At 48.7% G+C, this 22,320-nt stretch overlaps 1 protein-coding gene across 25 annotated transcripts in view; it reads right to left on the bottom strand.

The window, feature by feature from the left end:
- The window catches only part of LOC108938752 (receptor-type tyrosine-protein phosphatase delta), a 325,780-nt gene that overhangs the window by 248,709 nt on the left and 54,751 nt on the right, over window positions 1-22,320 (bottom strand). The gene's annotated exons all lie outside the window — the stretch shown is intronic.

The following is a 22,320-nucleotide window of genomic DNA, read 5'->3' as shown; positions in this document are numbered from 1 at the left end:
GGAAGATAAATGGTGCTCATTTCCACTTCTTCAGTTTCATTGCTACGTTCTGACATTAATTTTGGGGGAGATATATGAACTCGGATATTACACAAGCTGCAACCAACTTCTGCGGGCATTACTGCTCTGTAACCGAGAACGGCGGGGCGAACATCACGTTTCTATTACTCCGTGTTCCGTCCTGCAAAATGTTCCCTGAGACGCTGCAGTTTCCCGTTTCTTTTCTGGTAAGTTTAGTAAATATGCTCCAAGAACACAAGAGAACTCCAAGTGCACGCAGAGCCCTAGGACTCATTCTGAACTGGGACTCCTCATGGAGACACACCGCTAAGGTTGTGCCAGTGATGTGATTTATGACACATCATCTCTTTCTCCTGCACCTATCTGCATTTCCTGTATGCCGTCTGCAGGGACCGTCCCTCATCCTATTTAGTCTAGCGTGGTAGAGATAATAGGGCAAACCAACTGTGACCAGAGTCAAACCACAGCGCAGCTCCTATAAAGGCCATCCCATGTGACAACGTGGTCCCGCAGCGCTCGCTCCGTTCACAGTGCCCTGTCGCTGGAAGCACTCAGCAGGGCTGTTTGTCATTTGTAATGTCCATTACCGCATAGTCACAATCATAAAGGGTAAATAACACATCTCTCAGTTTATGGACTGCTTAGGTTTTGTAAAGGTTGTAGATATTGGAGTAAATAAAAAGTATTCAAGTCTTAATAAAATGAAGTGTGAGCATTAAACATGAAAAATAAAATAAAATAATTAAAAAAATAATAAATATATGTCTGCAAACTCCTATTCAATGCCAAATGTTGATCAATTCATTCTGTAAACATGTGCGACGTTCCTTGTCTTGCTATTGATCACCAACACTCAGTAACACCAGACAAGAGTTGTAGACACTGTGGAAGTGAGTTCAGTTAAGGTGGTTCCACACTTTGGGACTATCCTCCTCTCACATTTACATTTACTTATTTATCAGACACTTTTCTCCAAAGCGATTCCCAATGAACTCCACGTAGTGTTATCAGTCCACACACCTTATTCACCAAGGTGACTTACAATGTACTGTACACTACTTACAATGGGTCACTATGGGTTTAGAGGGTAAACACAAGTCATGTACATTTGCTGCGTTACAGACAAAAATTTACAAGTGATAAGGACAGGAAATACCTTTAGAAAGGTATTTTAAAATAAATCAGCAGATTCCCAACTCAGCCATTTGAATGAATGAATGAATGAACAAACAGAAAGCCAGTGATAGCATTCCTTACCCAGTTACCACTGTATAGTTGACCATACAGCATAAATCAGACCAACAGATCTCTCACACACGCACGCACACACACAGCTGTTTGTCCAGGCATCTTCATTAGCCTCCTTTATTATTTTTTACACACCGAATTGCCGTCACTCACTTTAAGATTTAATGGAGATGTCTCATTTGCACCATGTTCTCAGTTAACATGAAAAATGATTGATGCGGACAAATGACCCAGTTCCCTCAATCTTACACGTGCCGTGCCTTAAATAATTTGCGGCAGGGAATAATGTGGTGTCATTTGTTCACGGGAGACGGAAACTGCAAACACCACGTTGTGTGTTTCGGAGTCGGGTATTTCAGTTCAACCTGCAGTGTAACACCATCAGAAAGGTGTAATTTTAACAGCTCTGAGAAAAGGCAGTGATAGTAATACTAGTTATTAGGGAACAGGCACCTTCCACATCATATCTCAGAATATCACAGTTCCCTTCATCAAACAAGTAGCAGTGGATATAAAGCTGGAAATGTTAAATTAAAACAGAACTGAAGTGACTAAATTGCTGCACAGATGAGCCATATTAAACTGAATTTCACAGAGTCGGGGAGTTTCTACAGCAGCAGGAGAAACATAAGAGGGATAAAAAGAGGGCTGGGTGTGAAGGTGAGTTGGAAGAATAAAGACTGGCTCTGTGAGCCGTGGGAAGAGCGGATCGGAGAATGGAAACGGCGGCTTGAAGATCGCAACCTCGGACAGGGCTACGGTCAAAAATTGCAGAATTACGACATGGAAAATTCCAGAAACTGTGAGCCGACTCAACGGGAAAAGTGAAAAGAGCTTCAAACACCTGGCATTCGCTTTAGGGCTGTCCTTTGGAAAGCACTTACATACAAGGCCAAAGTTCACAACGCACACAGACACACACACACACACACACGAGCAATATGCCCAAGGCCTTCAACTGATAGAAGAACAGTATATGTGGCACTCCGGGCTCCTGAGACCCCAAGCAGTGTCCTGGCAGCATGACTCTGCTCATCCTGTTTTCCCTGCGCTCGGCTACACAAACTACACTCTTGTACCGCGTGTTGCACAGCACCCATTTCTAACTGGGTGCGCACCTTGCATCACGCCACCACACCCCTCCACCCTCCATGCCGACAGCACACATACATTCAGTGAGACACCGCGCCCACCAGAAAAAGCTCATAACCGACTGACTCGACTTGTGGACTGGTACCAAGGAAGGGTACTTACCCTGAAATGAAATGCTAAAAATCATCTTGCGGAATGGATGTGTAAGGCAGGGGAAGTAGCTCAGTGTACAAACCTTGCATGCTGTAAGCCGTCTTTGACAAAGACATTAGACCGGTTATACTAATAATAGTAATAAGAATAATAATAACAAAATTTGCAAAACAACATCAGAGCAGTGGGAAACTGTGGGCCGCGTCTGCAGACACGGAGGCTGAACGTCACACACGAAGAGAAATACGAAGTGTACGAAGGGAGTGTATCCACGAAGCCTCGCTGCGCATCAGCAGCATTTACGGGTGGGGGGGTGATAGCAGCATCGCTCTTGAGGAGCCTTTAGACATGCCGCTTCCCACTCCATCAGTCATCATCAGTTCCGTCTGAATCCATGTCGAGCACTTTTCAAGCATTTAATTGGTCACGGTTCATTGAGAGAAACTTTATTACAGTTATTAATATGCAATGCAGAAAAAATTGGCGGCTCTCTCCAAAGTTATCAGAAAAGTGTTAAATGAAGCTCGTTTTTGTTTCTGTGAAACACCGAAGTGACAGACAGCACACGTTTCCGTGCCGCCGTGGGAACTGCAAATGTTTGTTCCACGAAGGAACGCCCTGTCCCAGGGAACATCGCTCCGGTGGAAGAGCGCGAGGAGACGCACACTTGGAGGACGTACAGAGAGGAGGGTCGTCTCCGTCAGTAACACCGTGCGCGGAGTCCCAGGTGGAGCCCAGTCGGTGTTGCCGCATCCCATCGCCTGGCAAACAACAGTAATCACTGCTGTAGGTGGGCAGCTCCCAACACAAGAACTTACTTACATCACTTAGCAGATGCTTTTATCTAAATTGACTTAAATATTTAATAAAGCTGCATATTTACTGGGGCTATTAAGGTAAAGTACCTCCCTTGAGGGTCCAGCGGGAGGTGGGTGAGTGAGTGAGTGAGTGAGTGAGTGAGTGTGTGTGTTCCTGCTGGGATTTGGGCCTGGGGTGTACCGAAGGCCATGCTGGGCTCTCTGAATTCTGATGGCCTCTTCACTGTGCACGTGCGCATGGAGGTAGCGTAAGTGTTCGGAGTGGCGCCCCCTACAGGCTGTAGTATACAAGCTGATTGCTGTTGGTCTTTTCTGTCTTTTGACGGGCCTGACCAGGTGAAGGTTCAGCACATCTGGACTGAGATGTATATATATGTGTGTGTGTGTGTGTGTGTGTGTGTGTGTGTGTGTGTGTTTTTCACCCTATTGAATCTCTGGATCTGAAGGTCCTCTGAAGCATCCTTTCCTTTTATTGCGGATATATTATAAATAATAAAACCAGCTTTGAAGATCCCTTTTTTCTCTTTGCAACAGAGGAAAATATTTAATGAGACGGGAAGCTTTTCATAAAAATTACAGCTCATCTCAGAAACAGGGCTTGTGATCCTGTGTGTGTTTACACGTGCGCGACGAGGTTCGTCTTCGGCCAGTTCGGCCCGAGTCGGAGCGTGCGGTTTGTAAAGTCTGTTGGATGAGCTCGGCTGAAGACGACGGCTGGGCGGGGGCAGTTCTCTTGAGCGGCGGGGGGCAGCGTTTGCCCCGGGCGTTTCCTGGGCCTTTGCATCCAGCTCAGATGTTGGAGCTCGAGGTCAGACCTTCCTCTGACGGTTAAGGGCGGCCGAGCACGGGCAGCACGGCCAACATAGCCCCATTGAAAATGCATGAAAGCGGCGTGACCCCCGTGCCATCTGTGCGCTACAGAGAGTCGGGCACAGGGGAAGGGTGAGCGGAGACGGGCACGGAGCCCATCTGCACCCGGGATCAATAACCGCACCATTCCGCTCTCTTTCCTGGGCAAATGTGCGTCAAGCCAACACATGACAGGCGAGTCCCACACGTCCGGGGTCAGGGGCAAATACATATATGAATAAATAACTAACTGGTGTTGCAGTTTCGACCGGCGTCGCTCTTCCCGCCTCCTCCGTCTGCCATCGCGGACGCTCCGAGCCGTTCTGCCATCCTCCCTCTGCTCGCACCCGGGACCGGCTGTCACCGGCTCTCAATTAAAATTTCATATCAATGGGAGCATAATTGCTGTCACTAATGCGTTCCGAAAGTGTTGATTAAGAAAATGAGGCAAAGGGAAGCGAACACCCCGCGAGCAACCAGATTCGCTGACAAAGGCGGCGGCTGTCAGGAGAAGAGCATTCAGTCAACAGCTCAACAGGCCCATCAAACAAGGGCTCAGATGGTGCAGGGAGCAGTGGGAAAAGGGGGTCTCCAGAATTGGGTTCGAGAAGCACGGGCCAACAATGCTGTCTTCTCCCGCATGCTGCTGCTCTCGCCGCCCTGCTGGGCAAACACTACGTAGCATCTGCTCACAATTAATATGGACATTTATTTATGAGGGAGAAATCATGGGTCGGACTGCAGATCAGGGTCACGGTTATTTGAGAAACACATCCATCCATTTGCTCGCTGTAGAATTAGACTCTCCGATGGGCTCCAGAAGCAGGGTGGAATTAACCGTTAACCCCTGCATGGAATAACGCCTTCCGACACATGTTGACCCATGTTGACCTTTCACCCGCATGACCAATACGGCTGAATACGACGACGTTGCCGTGTGCGGCATTGCGGGACCTCCGTCCCTGGGCTCCGCCTAACAAACCGGTCACTCGGCGTCTCGTGTCACCGATGCTCCGCCATGGTCGCGGTGTCCGCCGTCAGCGTGGGCCGCAGGCATGTGGCCTGGCTCCCGGTGACACTCATCAACACCTCCGCTCCATTAACATTCCCCGGCGCGTCTTCTGATCCGACAGCTATCTCATTCGTATGACTCAGTTCGCACCGCATTTCCATTTGGATGTGGCGGTGGGAGTCGAGAAACGGCGGCGCGCCTCTTGAACCAGAACGTGTGTCCGAGGACTCGCGTGGATGTGCGGTAAGCGGCACGCTCAGGTGCCGCAGGCAGACGGAAATGACTCCCAGGTGACTCGGGTGCCTCTCCGCCGGCGAGGGACGCAGCAGCAATAACTGCATTTTGCCTGCGTGGAAACGGTCCACCCACAGGGGGCAAGGTGATCGAGAGTCGCTCCTTTACTTCGCCCCGCCCTGTCTGAGGAAACCCTGCTCCCATTCGAACCAGTGAAGTGAGGACACATGAAGGAGGAGAACAAAGGGAGATGAGTGCCGGCTGTGCGCTGCCAGGTCCCCGACTGGACGCTGCTCACAAACCTTTGTAGGGGCTTCAGTCGCATGACCGCCATCTGCTCCCCTCTCTTCTGCGACACGACAGCAGACGAGCCCCCGAAACAAGCAAGACACTGCCGGCGGGCTTTGAGCAGCACGCCCCGTCAGATCTCCACCTTGAACCCATGCTGCAGATCTGGGGTGGCTGTTCACCCAGAGCTCTCCTTGTTCTGATCAGATGCTCATGAAGTCACACAAACCACCACAGTGAGATTCCCGTTGGAGCGCTTATCAGAGATTCAAATGGGGCAGCAGGGGGCGCAGTGGTTAGAGCAGCTTCAAATCCCACCTCCTGCTGCAGTACCTGTAATCATGGTACTCGGCCTGAAGCGACGACGTAAAAATTACTCTGCTGTGTAAATGGGCAAATAAATGTCAGTATCTTAATACTGTAAACCACTTTTGGAGAAATGCGTCAACTAAATGTAGCGTATGGGTCTTAATATGGACCGATGCTATGAAATATGCAAACAAGGTTAAAGGTTAAATGGCAAATCCGCCAGACTAATTTGACTCATTCCACAGACTGTACACCGTAGGCCAAAATATCCGCTGATGTACTCAGAATGTGAAAATTTACCGAGTGTCATTTCAAGCAGCTGAAATGCAAAAACACACACACACACACACACACACATTTTCTGAACCGCTTGTCCCATACGGGGTCGCGGGGAACCGGAGCCTACCCGGCAGCACAGGGTGTAAGGCCGGAGGGGGGAGGGGACGCACCCAGGACGGGATGCCAGTCCGTCGCAAGGCACCCCAAGCGGGACCCGAACCCCAGACCCACCAGAGAGCAGGACCCGGTCCAACCCGCTGCGCCACCGCACCCCCTCACCAATGCAAAAACAATAATGAGGAAAAACAGTAAATAGACGCTTAGCGACGTAAAGGAGTATTTTTAGCATGTAAAAATGGAGGGAAAAAACACGCCTCTAACTTGCATATACAGCAACGTTACCCGATGCATGCCGAAATGCATCCGCCTCGGCTGGCTGAGGATATTCAGCTTTAACGGAAGGACAAGGGTGCGAAGCGCTGCCGTAGAGCCGCGGCATCCCACCGAACTCCTGCCGTATTCATTTCACAGGCTTAACGTACAACTTAATTATATCTTATCACAACTGTAGCATTTCCCATTAGCCCCTGCGTGTTAGCCAGTGTAAACAACGTCTCCGCGGCGCAGAGGTAATGATGTTCTCCCTCGTTCTTAACGCTCCCAGTATTTTATTTCCTGTTTAAATACTGTAATGAACTAATAAATATCTCCCACTGGACTTTATTCTGGAGGGGCACAAACTAATTACACTATCAAGTGATGATCCTTTCTACTGAAGACCAACATGCACACATGCACACACACGCACACGCAGCTTGTGCAGCACTCATACGAAATTGGAAAGGCATCAACTAAATCATTTCTATAAAGCGTCTGGAATACGTGGGATTCCAATATTGTGACCTCGACCCATCAATTCACGTTAAAAAATAAGAGATGAAGCGGGACTGGGGGCAGCATGCAGATGGAGGCCAACCGCGGCGAGTCGGTATCATCTCCTGCTGAGTGAATCTGCTTTGATTATGGGGCCGGTGGAATGTTCATGGCTGCTGGACACGTTCTGCTCGCCGCCGAGCTCCGGCCGTTTTCCACTTCGACAAAACAGATCAAAGCCACGGACTGCAACTTGGGACGGTTTCCTCCCGCACGCATGCATACAGCTACATGTGTGTTCTTTTGTCATGTCGTTATTAGAGATATGTTCAAGGGCCACGTTCAGGACAATTATTAAGTTTACTAATAAGGCACTAGGTTTGTACAGGACTCCAGATACGTAACATCTGTCATCCTGTTCCTTAGTGTTGGCTGATTGTTAAATGTCTTTCACTTATTCACCCATTATCATTAACCAGGTGTCCAATGCAGGGTCACGGTGGTCCAGCGTCTATCCTGGAAACATAGAGCATGAGGCTGGGTACACCCTGGAAAGAACTCGGGTCTGTCATGGGGCAGTCACACACGCGCACACAATGGGCATTTTCGAGTCACCGATTTACCTTCAGCATACCCCTGGACTGCCCGAGGAAATCAGTGCACCTGAAGGAAACCCAGGAGAACACATGGAGAACATGCAACTCCACAAAGCCTATCTGAACATGCAGCGGTACCCGCTGTGCCTCCGTGCCGCCTGATGGTAAGGGTGAAGCTCTTAAATCAGCCCAAATACAATCAGTTGAACCAGGTGTCTGAGACTTCAAAAGGAGCTCGACAGTGACCTGAACCTGTGAATGACCGCTCCGTGATGGTGGAATACAGCTCCCAGACAGACATAAAGGTTAAATCAAGACTGGAGGCTCACCAAGAGAGTGAGCAAAGTCAGTAGATCAGCAGACATCAGCTGACGAGGCTCCGACACATTATGACCACGGACTGGACCACAATCACTACTGTACTTCTCCTCGTGTGTGTGGGTGTGTGTGTGTGTGTCTGTGTGTGTATATATACGCGTGCATTTTTTGTAACTCTGTCACTTTGATACCACTGTACTCCTCATTGTTTTCTTAATCTAACACATACAGTATTCCATGATAGCACTATATTTACAGCCAGTAAAGAACCAAAGATAAACCTCCTCCACCACATTTCAAGTCTCAAAGCTGATGTTCTGAATTAGGATATAATTGCATTTCTGCTCATAACGGTAATAAACATTTCTAGCCTATAATTTAGGGAAAGAGGTAGAAAACACTTTATTTCGAACAAATCAGCACTGAGATGCTTATACGGTTCCCTTGCGTTCATTCATTCACATAATAATCAGAAGTCCAAATTGAGGAAATAAAAAGGAAGAGGTTTGACTGTAGAGTATTGGATGGGAAGCTCAGAACCAATTGCTTTCAAGGTACGAACCGATCGCATGGCACAGTGGGCGTAGAGCAAGGAGATTAGAACCAGTCACGTAACAGAGTAGGCGTGGCCTGCTCTCCCAGGCACTGATGGTGATGGAATAAAACCTCACGCCGGCTGTCGCTCCAGGTGCCTTTCCAAACTCAGCGTTGATAGGGTCAAAAAAAAAATTGAAAAAGAATAAATAGATAAATAAATAAATAATGCTGCATTCCCACCGGACCCAGAGCCTTCGGCTGCCCTAACTCCCGAACAGCATCGCAGGGGCAGGGGTTCAATGCGCAGGTGCGTCCCGGCAACGCGGCAGCCACGCCGACAGAGCCAAACGCCAGCGAGGATCCCAGAGGGGTCACGGGTCACCCCTGGAGAGGTACAAGGATTCTGCTCTCCAAACATCAACCAAAGCGGATTAATAATTGAGGTGCTGCAGTAACAGGGCATTGACACTGTCGAGCGTGTCGGAGGCCGAAGGCCCGCGGGGGACGGCGTCCGCACCACTAACGGCCAGTCCGGACGCAGGCTGAGCTCGCGGGCAACACGGGCTGTTGCGCTCATCTCCGGAAAAGATGCAGGGAGCACCGGCATGCCAGCACCAGACTGCAGGATGATGCACGTCAGATCCGCGGCAACCGCCGCAGACACTACACAGCCGCACGTGTGAATTATTTATCGAAACCCTGTGATCTGAACCAAACGATCGGGAGCGGGATTGAGCGCTCGAAACAGCAATACCCAGCAGGGATGGTTTATCTCAACCTAAAACTATTGATTAAGATATTTGATGAGAAGACGTGTTCAGTTTATACGACTTACGCCGGTATTTCTCTCCTGCTGCACTTGGAGCGTAAACCGGTCCCTGGTGTTCGCGCTATCAAAATCGCCATCGCCATTTAGCACGAGTGACGGGGCACGGCTGGTCGACGCCACCCAATAACCGCTGGGTGCCGAAGAGCCGAGACCATAAAAAACACAGTTGCACACGCAGCGTATATGCGCCCGCGCAGGCGTCAGACACGTGTATCTGTTCACACCTCGCACTGCGAGGGACAGTCTGCAGATCCTAAACTGACGTGTCGGTGCCGAGCGGAACGCGTCCCGTGTCTAAACACGCCGAAATTCTGCGGATCTGTTCCTCTCTCACGCGCACGCGCCACGCAAGCGGGCTCGGGATCCGTACATCAGACCGCGTCGCATCTGACCGCCCCTGCTTCGTCTCCGCTTCGGGTCCAACGCGGCGCAGGGGACAGGCTGGCGGATGTGCGACGACAGACGGCGTCATCCCGATGGCAGGGCCCGCTTTAGATTGCGTTACACCACACCACACCTTTCACACATGAGAACATGCGTGGAGAGGTGACACGGTGCTGATGTCACACCATCCATCTCGGTGCGCCGTCAGCTCGTACGTCTCATGTTTCTGCGGGTTGATGATTTACAGCAGAAGCTTGCCGCTCGCGTCAGATGCACCGAGGCACTTTTTTTTTTTTCTTAACTTTGACAGTTAATAAATAATGAAGAACATGTCCCAAACTCAAGAAAACTCCAGCCTTCGGTATGTTCTGAACCCAAAGTGAAATATACTGTAGACATACGAACAAATACACTGTCGTACTTTAGTGATAGTTTAAAAAGAATGTCAAATGTAGAGGGTAGAGCCATGGCCTTGCATTCAAAGCACCTCGGTTTCAGTCTCTGTCCCTGCTGTACCAGGGTACTTACCCTGAACCGATACTGCAAAAATTACCCTGCTGTATAAAGGGGTAAATAGCTCAGTGTAAAAACAGTACACTGTAAGCTTCAATGTCAGGTGAACAATACTCAGTAACGGTAAGACTAACAGGGTAAAGCACATATTTAACTTTTTTGACCTGTTAGTAGGCCGCCGTGTGCCACGCGCGGAAAACGGCGACTTTTCCGGAAGAAAGTCTCTTCGGTTCACCTGCTGCCTTATTTGAGTTGCGCGGATTTCTTGGAAGCCTCGGAAGACGTTAGAAGGTACCGGCGCCGCTGCTTGGGGGGGGGGGCTCGCGCTCCGAGCGCCACTCTCCGCTCTCTCTCCTAAGTCATGAAAGCAGCTCGCACAGCCCTGCCTTGAACGCCAACACGCTACCTGACTTGCCCGGGGTCTTCGGTAAATTAGACGGCTCCGCCAAGCGGAAGGTCCACGGGCGGATGACAGGGAGGAGGGGCCTGTTCGTGGAGCGCGGTGGCCCACCGCCCATCTGAGCCGCCGCGTTGTTGCGTCGTCGTCCATCTTCTTCTCCTCCTCGCCTCCTCTTCTCCATCCACTCCTGACGCTCGCAGGCGTTTGACAACTCTGACAAGCCGGTTCCATTGACTCGTTTGGTGTTCCGGCATCTGCGGCGCCATATGCTTTTAATTACTGAGCGGTGTCCCTGCCATTTCATTCGCGCACCGCTCTTTTACCGCTACCTCATTGCGATGGAGGTAGACGCTTGTTTGCTTTTATTCTCCGCTCGGAATACAGATGCGGCGTTAATTATGGGAGAACATGACGAATCTAATAATTCAGAGTGTGGTTCTCCCCGAAGTTGTTGTTAAACAGTGCGACACACGCAGCTCGGCAGGAGCCGTTTTGCTCACCTGTGAGCGCAGGGCCTTCGCCAGGTGGACAGCAGGGCAGGAAGGCGACAACCAATCGGCTTGCGGATTAGCCGTGGTTTTGCCATATAAGGACAGGAACGAGAAAGCATGAACCAATCACCAAAAGACAGTGCAGGTGTTCGACGGGAAGGTGAGAATCAAGCAGCTGACAGATTAGCTGTGGCTTCACCATGTAGAGTATTAGGCAGGAAGGTAAGAACCAATCAGCTGAGAGGGTGGGTGTGGCTAGCATTAGACTGGATGGTAAGAACCAATCAGCTGCTAGACTGGGCGTGGCTTAACAATGTAGCATATGAGACAGGAAAGTGAGAACCAATCAGCTTGCAGACTGGCCATGGCTTGAACAGATAGTGATATAGGAAGGTGAAAACCTGTTTACCTGTAAACCAGAAATTTTGGAAACCAGAAATGTTGTGGAAAAGAAATAGGTTTATATTATTTCATTTTGCAGAAGCTTTTCTCCAAAGCGACAATCAACCAATTCTTTGTAGTCTTATGAGCCCACACACCTTACTCACCGTGGTGACTTACACTGCTAGATACACTACTTACACTGGGTCACTCATCCGTACATCAGTGGAACACACACACACTCTCTCTGTCACTCACACACTGTGGGTGAACCTGAACAGCATGTCTTTGGAGTGTGGGAGGAAACCGGAGCACCCGGAGGAAACCCAAGCAGACACGGGGAGAACATGCAAACTCCACACAGACTGACTGGGGATCGAACCCACGTCCTCTTGCACCTCCCCGGTGCCGTGAGACAGCAGTACTACTCAAAATAGATTTGAGCATCGTTTCACCTCTCGGTCACTCTACAGGAAGGCACCGATTCGACCTCCACACATCGCATTCCCACATCGCCGTGCCATCCGGGAACTCAATTTTCCATCAGCAATTTGCTGAGAATTGCTCATTTATTTGTGCTGTCCATTAATGTAATGACAATGTTTATTCATCCTGGGCCATTGCGATGCGTTCTGACTTCACTAACTTTTAATTTCATTCACCCAGAAAAAGCATTTAACTTAAATGGGTTTGCCTTTTCACAAGATGATGGAAGAGCAGTGGAACAAATAAATAATAGAAACAAATGCGGCCTTTGCAAAATGCAAATATGTAACATAACTCTTGCTAATGAGGAGCAGATGACCATGGTGGTCACACACAGGATGCAGAAAGCTGAAGAGATGCCTTCTGTCTAGCACATGCAACACTGACCCAGTGGAAAAGACAACTGCGGATGATGTGCTTAAGGTGTGCCGGAGACAGATGTGATTCCTACTGCGATGAAAAAGAGCAGATCTCCGTCACAGACGTCAGGACCAGACCGGTTCGAGACCAGCGATGTCCTTAATGGAAAACGAGATGGACGCCGAAGGCACTAGCATCGGAGGCCTTTTCGACCCCCTGCGCCGTGTTCGCTCCAGGTGGCCGTTAGCCATTCCTCAGACTGCTGAGTAAATCCCCTCTCCGGGGATCCCGAGGATTCCCACCGCGCAGCTTAGGAAGCGTGACACAATCGAGGACCGAATGCCCTGCCCTGGCGAGACATGCACTGGAACTTCGCATCGCCCAGCAGCACCAGCGGCGCCGCTGTCCCCAGGACGCATGTGTGTTTGTTCAGGAGAGCGTGAGAACAGTCGCTCAGTACTTGTTACTCGTACGCGTTTCAGTGGTGTGCATTATTGCCGAGACGTCGTTTGTGTGTGGGAGGGGCTCCGATCTCACGCCGCCCCTGAGAAATGGAATGGAACAGTTAGAGGTACCTGCAGAGACCATCCTCCAGTGTGGCTCCGCCCCGAAAATGTCATCGCAGCACCACTCCGTATGGGAATCTCGACCCCAGTTTGGCCCTTAAGCCTCCATCCAAAGGGACTTTCGGTACGTTACCCAATGCTGCACTGTATTTTACCTTATCCTTTCAAGGTAAGTACCTCGATCGATGAACTACAGCAGAGCACCTACGCTCCACCTGTCTGTGGTGGAACATATATTGAAATTTTTTTATTTATTCATTTTGCTCACCCTCTCCAGAACGACTAAGTGTTCTGTAATTACACTGATTTACCCATTTATACAGCAAGGTAATTTTAACTGTGTCAGCTAAGGGTAAGTACATTGATGAAGATACTAGAGCAGAAGGTGGGAACTGAACCCGGATCCTTTGGATCCGAAAGTGGCAGCTATAAGCACTACACTCCCTGGTGCCCTTGCCTCTTCCTTCATGTTCCCACCTGTCCTCAGCGAAGTGTTCCTATATGTCCAGTCTCACCGTCCAAGTGGATGGGCCCACATAGCCGTGGTGGACACACCTTCCTGTCGAGAACATCAGTTCTGGTGTGAACGCGATGCCTCCCAGAGCCATTTAAACAGCGTCTCCATGGTGAGACCGCGAGGCAGGATGGGACGTCTCGCCCAGTCCTAAGCCTTCTTTGAGGAACCTATCAGAGACCTGCAGCTGACTAGGATGCCTGCTGACAGTACAAATGCTGCACCTCATTGCGTTGAAGAGCAAAAAAGACCCGTTTAGAAACATTTATGCAAACGAGAACTTTAAGAACAATGATTATTATGTACGCTGGCGCTCTACAAATGTCTCCAGAACACTGAAAGCTGAATAGGTTGTCATTTCCCGTTCCCATATTTGGATGCAGCGTAGTGGATACCGTGGTGCCATCGCGTGCATGCCGCGCTACTGCCGTGTCCGTACTGCGGTGCCATCCCGTGTTTACGTTGGCGTTGGTCTCGTTACTATGATTCTTCGCCCGTCTCCTTCCCGTTTTTCCGCTAACGGAGTGTAACCAGGCCAGAGCTCGGGACTCCGCCACCGCAGACGTGTCACGCAAGTGGCCCTGATTAGCGGCTCCCCACAATGACCCATCTGCGCTACGGAGGAGCGACGCTCTTCTGACAAAGAGCTAATAAGAGGAACCAGGTGTGAAAGTGCACTTTGAAAGGCTACTTCAGGGAAACTTAATAGAATCAGAAATGGACACTTGGGGAGTGCCGCTCACAGCCTGCAGAGGACGACGAGGCGTGCGTCCCGCCTCCTGCTGAATAAACAACTTCACAACAGCACACTTGTCCGCTGGGGGCAGCAGGGGGCGCGGCGGTTACAAATATCTCCTTGCAGCAGAGAATCCTGGGATTGAATCCCTCTCCCGCTGCAATATCCGTATCAAGGTGCTTACCATGCACTGATACAGTAGAAATTACCCTGATGTATAAATGGGTGTATCGGCACAAGTAGCTCAGTGCACAAACCTCACGGTGAAAGTCATCTTGCTGAGTCAGTCAGTTAAATAAATATTAATGACAATAGAATGGTGAAAGTTCCCTCATTCAGCAGCCAGACCTCCAGGGGTTCGTGAGCCCAACTCCGCTGGGTACCCTCACTCGACCTTTTCTAATGACGTCACCCACGAAAGAAATGCAACAAAGCAGCTGAAAGGATGATCAGTGGGCGGGGGGAAGAATTATATACGTTTAACGTAGTTGAAAAGCCGAAAGTGTTTCTCTCGAAGCCAAAAGGTGTCATTTTACCCCAGAGCTTAACAGGGTGAATCAGAAGGCGAAAAAGAGGAAAAATAATAACTTAATGGCATTAAATTTTAATATTAAGATGATTTTCAATATAGATGATCACACTAGGCGCAGAAGAATAAGACTAAGAAGGAGCATGAAGGCCTTAATCACAAATACATTAATTTAAATATCCTGTGTCACATTTCATGTGTCATATTACGCCCCATACATAATCCCCAAGTACGCGGCGCTAATTGGGGAGAGGACAGATTACATCATCCCCTTAATGGAATTCGGGGGCATTACAAGCGCAGATTTCACGCGGTTGCTTTAAGACCACATTAACGGGATCATTCAGCCGGGCCTCCTATTACTCGCACGTCCCCATTACGGTCTAACAAACGAGGGGAAAATTAGACTCCGCCGAATATGAGTCACTATTTAAGAGCACCGCCATAAATAGCGTGTCACAACAAATGGTGGAAAGATGAGGGTGACATTTGAAAGGGCTTATTTATAAAGCCTCTCCGTGAGTAAGAGGAACACTTTGCAACAGGGGAGGCGGCGTTACGGGACGTCTCAGCAGGGCGGGAGGCCAGCTGTGTGTGTGTCCAGCGCCATTGTTGCACAATGCAGTCAGATGTGTACGTGTGTGTGTGTGTGTGTGTGTGTTTGCGTGTGAGCGCACGTGCATGGGATGACATGAATGAGGGACAGAATGTACCAGAAACCATCACTCTGGGTCGGGGTCTTTACGTGATGGAGCGCTGCCTCGATGGGCCAATTTCATTTCGCCATTACAGAAGATTTTTCACGCGCACATAAATATTCGTCAATCAATTTTAAGAGCACGGCAGACCAGGTTACAACCCATTACAATTATGTTCTTATAAAAACAGACAACTTTATTTTAGGATCATTCTTCCTTGGATCATTATTTCATTACAGAAGGAGGAAAATGAGAGAATCTCTGTGAAGTAATGAGTCGTGCGGCGCACGGGGCCACGTGCCGTACTGAGCACTAACGCGGATATTTAAAGACGTGCCGGATTTACTAGACCCGCTCCGGTGGGAATCTGAGAACTAGTTTGTGAACGCTACACCAAATCTCCCTCCAACCCGCCCAAATCTTGGCTCCTGTTGCCATGACAACAGAAAAAAAAAATCAACAGCGCCGTGTTTCTCTTTTATTTATTTATTTATTTTTTTTCCTGCAGAGAGTGTTTTAAACTTGTAAATGCAAGAGAAAATGTGTTTTCTTGGTTCCAGGTCACTGTGCACAGTACAGCTGTGTGTGAAGGCATCTCACTGTATACATGATAGAGGATTTTTTGCTATTACATTTCTTTACTTAGCAGACGCCTTTCTCCAAAGTGACTTCCAACAAACTCTATGTAGTGTTATGAGCCCACACCCCTTATTCACCAAGGTGACTTACACTGCTAGATACACTATTTACAAAGGGTCACTCATCCATACATCAGTGGAACACACTCTCTCTGTCACTCACACACTTTCGGTGAACCTGAACAGCATGTCTTTGGAGTGTGGGAGGAAACCAGAGCACCCAGAGGAAACCCACGCAGACACGGGGAGAACATGCAAACTCCACACAGAACAAGCAGGGATCAAACCCACATTCTCTCGCACCACCCAGGCGCTTTGAGACACCAGCGCTACTCGCTGTGCCACCATGCCGCTCCATGTTATTATGAGACAGTAGGCAGAAAACTGATTAGAGCCGCCCTGCAATCAAAGGAGATGAGTTTGAATCACAACTCCTGCTGCAGTACCATTGATCGAGGAACTTTCGCTGAACTGGTGCAGCAAAATTACCCCGCTCTATAAATGCGTAAAGCAGTGTAAATAGCTCATGGTACAAACCACACACTCTAAGTCACATCAAAGGCATCAGTTTTTGAGAAGAAAAAAAAAAAGTTTACTTATTGGTTATTACCTCTCTTTCCACTGCACTGCAACAATGAATAGCAAATACAGACCACCCCCTACCAGAACACATGTCAACATATTACTGTAGCGTTGGGGCCAAAAGAAGGATGTTGGATCAGAACTCGCTGCCCACTCAGCAGCGCACTGAGTATCCTGACCAAACACACAAATAAAGCGTTACTCTGTTTGACTCGAGCATTACGGAATATAGACCCGCAGTAAATGTTTGCTTGAACTACGTTATCTCAGTAATTCAGGAGCTGTGGCAGGATTTCATCTACTCTAAACTAAGGAGAAAAGGCTCCTCTCCACTTGCGAGGACAAAGCCTCTGTTTGTGAGGAACGTCCCACGTTCGGCACGGCGGCGCTTTGTTTCTGCCGGTCAGGTCCACGGCGGAGGTGGACGTGAGCCACGCCGCTCAAAGGATGCTGTAATTTCTCATTATGTTCTTCATTCTTCTGGAAGACTGACGTTCCAACAAGACGTTGAGCTCCAACAAGCACACGAAACGTCCTCTTCTGAGGGCCGCGCGGCGATGACTCCAAAGGCCCAGCTGTAGAAGTGACGGAAGCATCCAGCACTTCTCATTTACTTTGCGCGTGTTTGATCTTGTCGCCCATCACAGCCTCGGTCGGCCTCAGGGACTTTTTACGCTCCCTCCACGAGACGACGAGGTGAACTCACCAGTTTCCGAGTCCTTCCCTCGGCCGCTCTTACAAGGCGACTTACAATGTGAAGCTAATGACGATTCTTTACCCATTTATACAGCTTTGTAACTGTACTGCAGCGGTTCGGGATAAGTACCTTGCTCTAGGGTATTACAGCTGGAGTTGGACTTCAAACCTGCGACCTGACAAATAAAGTAGTACATGAGATAACGTGTCAGTGGAGAGGGAGCAGCAGTGACACTGGAGACTAAGAGGGAGATACCAGCAGGCGTCACCCACTGGTCTCACCCCGGGAAAGAGGTATCAAAGCTGTGAAGGTCTCACATCCCCTTAACCATAAAGGACATGCTCTTTTTCCCACAATTCCATCTACATCTCCCATCAATAATTGCCATAGTCTAAAAAATAGCATATCTGTAATGAACAAATGTGAATTATGGACATAAACTATGCAGATAATCCCACAGAAGTAATTGAGTCTGGCTTGGCCCGTTATCAACGACAGATTCAAACACAGATCTGAAAGCGGTGAAAGAGGAGGGTGTCCGGGTTCGAACCCTATCGCTTCCAGGAGTCCGCGACAGCAGTTTCCGCGTCAGAACGGCAGCAAATCCACATGCAAATCCAAGCTCTCTCTGCCAGTCCGGTTTCATAAACTCACGATAAACCAAATGCGGAGCTTCGCTTTGACGGACCGACCACAAATGTGGTCACACCGGTCATCCATGGAGACCCCTCGAAGTGTCCCTCTCCGGTAAACGCCGACCGCGGCCCCACGGTCCATGTAGGGGACGGCAGACGCCGGGCAGACAAACAGACTGTCCGGCTTGCAAACAGCAATCAGAGCACATTCTCTTTCTTGATAGCTGTGTATTCATGAATACATTCTCAATTAGTCTGGGTTTCTCCCCCCTGCGCTTTCATTGCATAATAAAACCTTTCTGACACTTGATCATCAGAACTAATGGACCATAAGGACACAGAGACCTGATTTACATTTGCTCAGCCTGCGAGCAGACGAGTGGCATCCCTTGGTGAAGGAAGGGGGGGGGGGGGGGGGGACACGGAAATTACAATACAGAAAGGCAGAAACGGGATGGAAAACAAATCAACAAAAAGATGAAAACAGAAATAAATTTTTCAATCACGAGCTTCCAAAATCCCGCCGCACTAATAGGCGAAGACCGTTCCGCGATGCCCGGAGTGATATTAAACATGGTGAGAATGTGATCGTAAGTAATTGTCAAAACAACATCCGATTAGTGCTCATCAGAAGGTGACGAGAAAAACACAAAAGTGCTCTCGAATATTGAAATTGACAGGCCCTCATATTCATCACACGCCCTCCTTCCCCCTGCGAGTCTTGCATGGGAGCTTGAAAGGGCCTTTATTTTGTAATGGAAACTATGGAGGGAAGAGGAGGAAAACGCCTGACCTTCGGATGTTGTCGACCTCAGTAAGATCGCGAGGAACGTAAAGCTTAACGAACACAGCATGTGAACACAACCGCAGTCTATAGTCCACACTATATTTATCTGTGTGTGTGTGTGTGTGAGAGAGAGGGAGTCACAGCCCCATGCTGGATCCATCGCACCAATCCAGGACGTACCCTGCGTCGCACCTTATGTTTAAGGGCGTATGCTCTGCACCGCAGTGATCACCTGCATTGAACAGGTGGTTATTGACAATGGATTTTTTTGTTACCCGCCACGCCCACGTCCTCACCGCAAACGGACGCACCCGTGGCCGATCAGGGAGACGACGCATGAAAGGACGGCACCGGATCGAACCTTGTCGAGTCCCCCGCACATCTCCGCCTGCGCTGTCCTGCCCTCTCTCCCGTGTTCCTGGTCCCTGTTCCCGTGCCCTTCCCTGTACGGTGTCCCGGTGTCCCGACCTTCGGCTTTGTTCTGCGCATTACGGCTTTGGATTATCCCTCCTGTTCTGACGATTGCTCATCGGTGACCCCTGCTTCTTCTTTGACTTTTCTATTTCACCTGCCCCTTATCGGAAACCGTTGCATAATAAACAGTGAACCCTCAGTTGATCCGTCACCTCCTTGGAAGCATGACATAACCCTTGAATGGTCTTAGGGTTTGGCCAAGTATACTTTCCAGTGTTAGGTCACAATTCCTGGTGCAAAGGATACTTACCTTCAAATGTAGTTTTAATTTAAATGAATCTGAAATTGAAAACTGGGGGGGGGGGGGGGATTGCTTACTCTATTATGTGTATTAATACATGAATCCATGTTCTACGAAACTATAGCCTTGGACTGTAGTATTTAATACTACTACTCATAATACTAATAATAATACCACTGCTGCAACTAATGATAAAAGTTCCGCAGCACTAATATTTCTGATCGGTAGCTCTGTTTAACGTTTCTGGTCGGGATGCATTTCCCATATTTCCCCACAGGATTCTCCGTAGCTCTTAATGTTGTTTGGCTCGAAATGCAGTGTGATACTGCAATTAAAATTCAGCTTTTCAGCTGAAACACCGAGCGTGCAGATGAGGACCTCGAAATACAAACTGCCCCCGGAAGTGGGTGAAGAAGAGCTGAGCGGTTAATGTCTTAGCCGAGTTGAACTCATCGAGCTGGTTAATGAACGCTGTTAATGAGCTCCGCGAGAAAGGTCTGGAAACCAGCAGGCCTGGCCCTCTCACCTGTCTTTGGAAGTGCAGGTGTGTAGTTCCGCTCAGGGGTCAGCGGTGTTAATAATGACTTTATCGTTTTCGTCATACCAGGGAGGCTCATTTGTAGTTCACCGGCAGGAGAAACGCCACAGGTTGACACCCTCACCTGATCCTGAACCCCCAGTGAATGCCTGCCTTAAAAACCATAAATATGAAAATATGGCAGCAATAAAGGTAAAATTACTAGTAATTACTAAAGCACGGTGCCTGACCTCCACCAGCCAAGCTTCTCCTCTTCTATGATTAATGAACGGAAGAAACAAACCGAGGAAGTCCGATTCTTATAAACATCAGGAGGAGCTGAGGAGGTTGCGCCTAAGGCTTGATGAAACACCAGAGTTTACAGGGTAACTGAACACTGAGGCTCAAAAACACCAAGAGCAGAGAAGAGCAGCGCAGGGCGTCGCGTTTCCCCGTGTGCTAAACCATCCTGGCGACACCCGGCGCTCAGGAGGAGCCCACGTTGTGACCGTTACGGAGCCCCTCATAACGAAGGGCCCGACGTTACGGGGGCAGGGGAGACGTCCAGTGCCCGCGTTTCCCACAATTCCCGCCAGCGGTGCCAATAAGCAATACCAACAATTATTACGTGTGATTACTGCTATCTGCCGCTGTCTGTCATAATCATACATTATCACTTTTTCAGTATTTCAGTAAATGCGTCTATTAGACAGGAGTGACTATAATTCTCATTTAGTCAGTCAGGTGTCTTTCAGAACTTTTCATTTACTATTTTTCCCTCCATTTCTTTCTTTCTCGGGCATTAAACCTCAAAAAAATTGAATTTTTCTTGAAGCATGTGCTTTTGATCACGCCTGTAAGCAGTAACACTGCCCGTTTCTGCCTTGCCCTTTGATATGTGGCAGCCTGGATTTCTTCGGCACTTCTGAGCATTTCTTTACCCCATATTTCCTGCTGTTTTTTAATATGCCAATGACTCATTCCATGATGGAGGTGCTTTAGGCTTAAGCTTAAAATCGGGATCTAAAGATGCACTGGTGGACTGAAAAGGGGACAAATTACTTGCGTCCCATTCTTGACTCCCCACCCCACCCCACCCCCGATTCACAAAATGAGGAAAGCCAGCGATCATTTCTGCACTAATTATATGCGGTCTCTGAATGCACAATCCTCAGCGAGGAAGCAGCTGGAGCTGCATTCTAATAATTTGCCCTCCATCATGTGAGAAGAGGCCATCGGAGCCGAGTTCATTCGCCTCTAATCCGCAGCGCAGACACTCGGATTGTATCGGTTTCGGCGCGGGAATCGATGCGGCTCATCCCTGGCAGCGGCTACAAGAGCTCAGCGGCAGAAAGGCCACAATGATTCATTTGTGAAAAATGATCCTTTGACGTGCATAAAATGATTTGCTAAACCCCTGGCATGCGCCCTTTGGCTGGAGCGCTTCTCCCACCTCATTTAAATGGGCTGAACGGACAAGCGTGGGATTCACCCAATGAAACAAAAGGAAGCTGGCAGAATGGGAGGAGCCTCGCAGGATCAAGCACGCAAGGTGCGAGACGTTGGTCTGAATCACGGATGCATGAGTTATTTTTGAAAGCAATGAAAAATTGACAAAAGAATCAATTTAATCCATGTTGCACAAGGCCCAGTTATGAATTTTCAAAGACCTATTTTCCACATCTTACAGCTGAGCAAACCCAATGTGTGTTTATCCTTTGGGCGCACAGATTGCAGAGAAAAGCACTCACACACAAGAGGACTTTGGGTCCACCTTAATTCGACTCACTTTCACAGCATTCGCAACTCGTGTCTGGTGTCCGAGTGTCGGTGATCAATAGGAAGTGGAGAAACGTTGCACGTTTATAGGATAAATTAACCAACAATCAGCACTGAATGGGGTGTGTAGAGACAAATTTTTATTATAGTCATTTTAAAGTAGTTTTATTTTTACTGCAACCTGAAGTTAGCAAGTTTTACTGGGCAATTTTCTTACTTTAGTACAGCTATACATTATTAACTGAACCTACCCAGTGAACAAAGCAAGTGACATTTATTAATCTTCTATTGATTGTGGTTTAGTGGTAAAAGTGACTTTGAAGGTATGAACAAAATTAACTGTGTAAGGACTTCTGGTCACAACAGCAGAATAAAACAATTCGCTGGTATTACATCAAGTCAGGGACACAAGCTATACTTTGATAAATGTATATGATGGACAAAAACGTGACAAAA

This window comes from Scleropages formosus, chromosome 5 (assembly GCF_900964775.1).
Source record: "Scleropages formosus chromosome 5, fSclFor1.1, whole genome shotgun sequence".
NCBI classification, from domain to species: domain Eukaryota; kingdom Metazoa; phylum Chordata; class Actinopteri; order Osteoglossiformes; family Osteoglossidae; genus Scleropages; species Scleropages formosus.
This window is presented reverse-complemented; position numbering and strand designations above follow the sequence as displayed.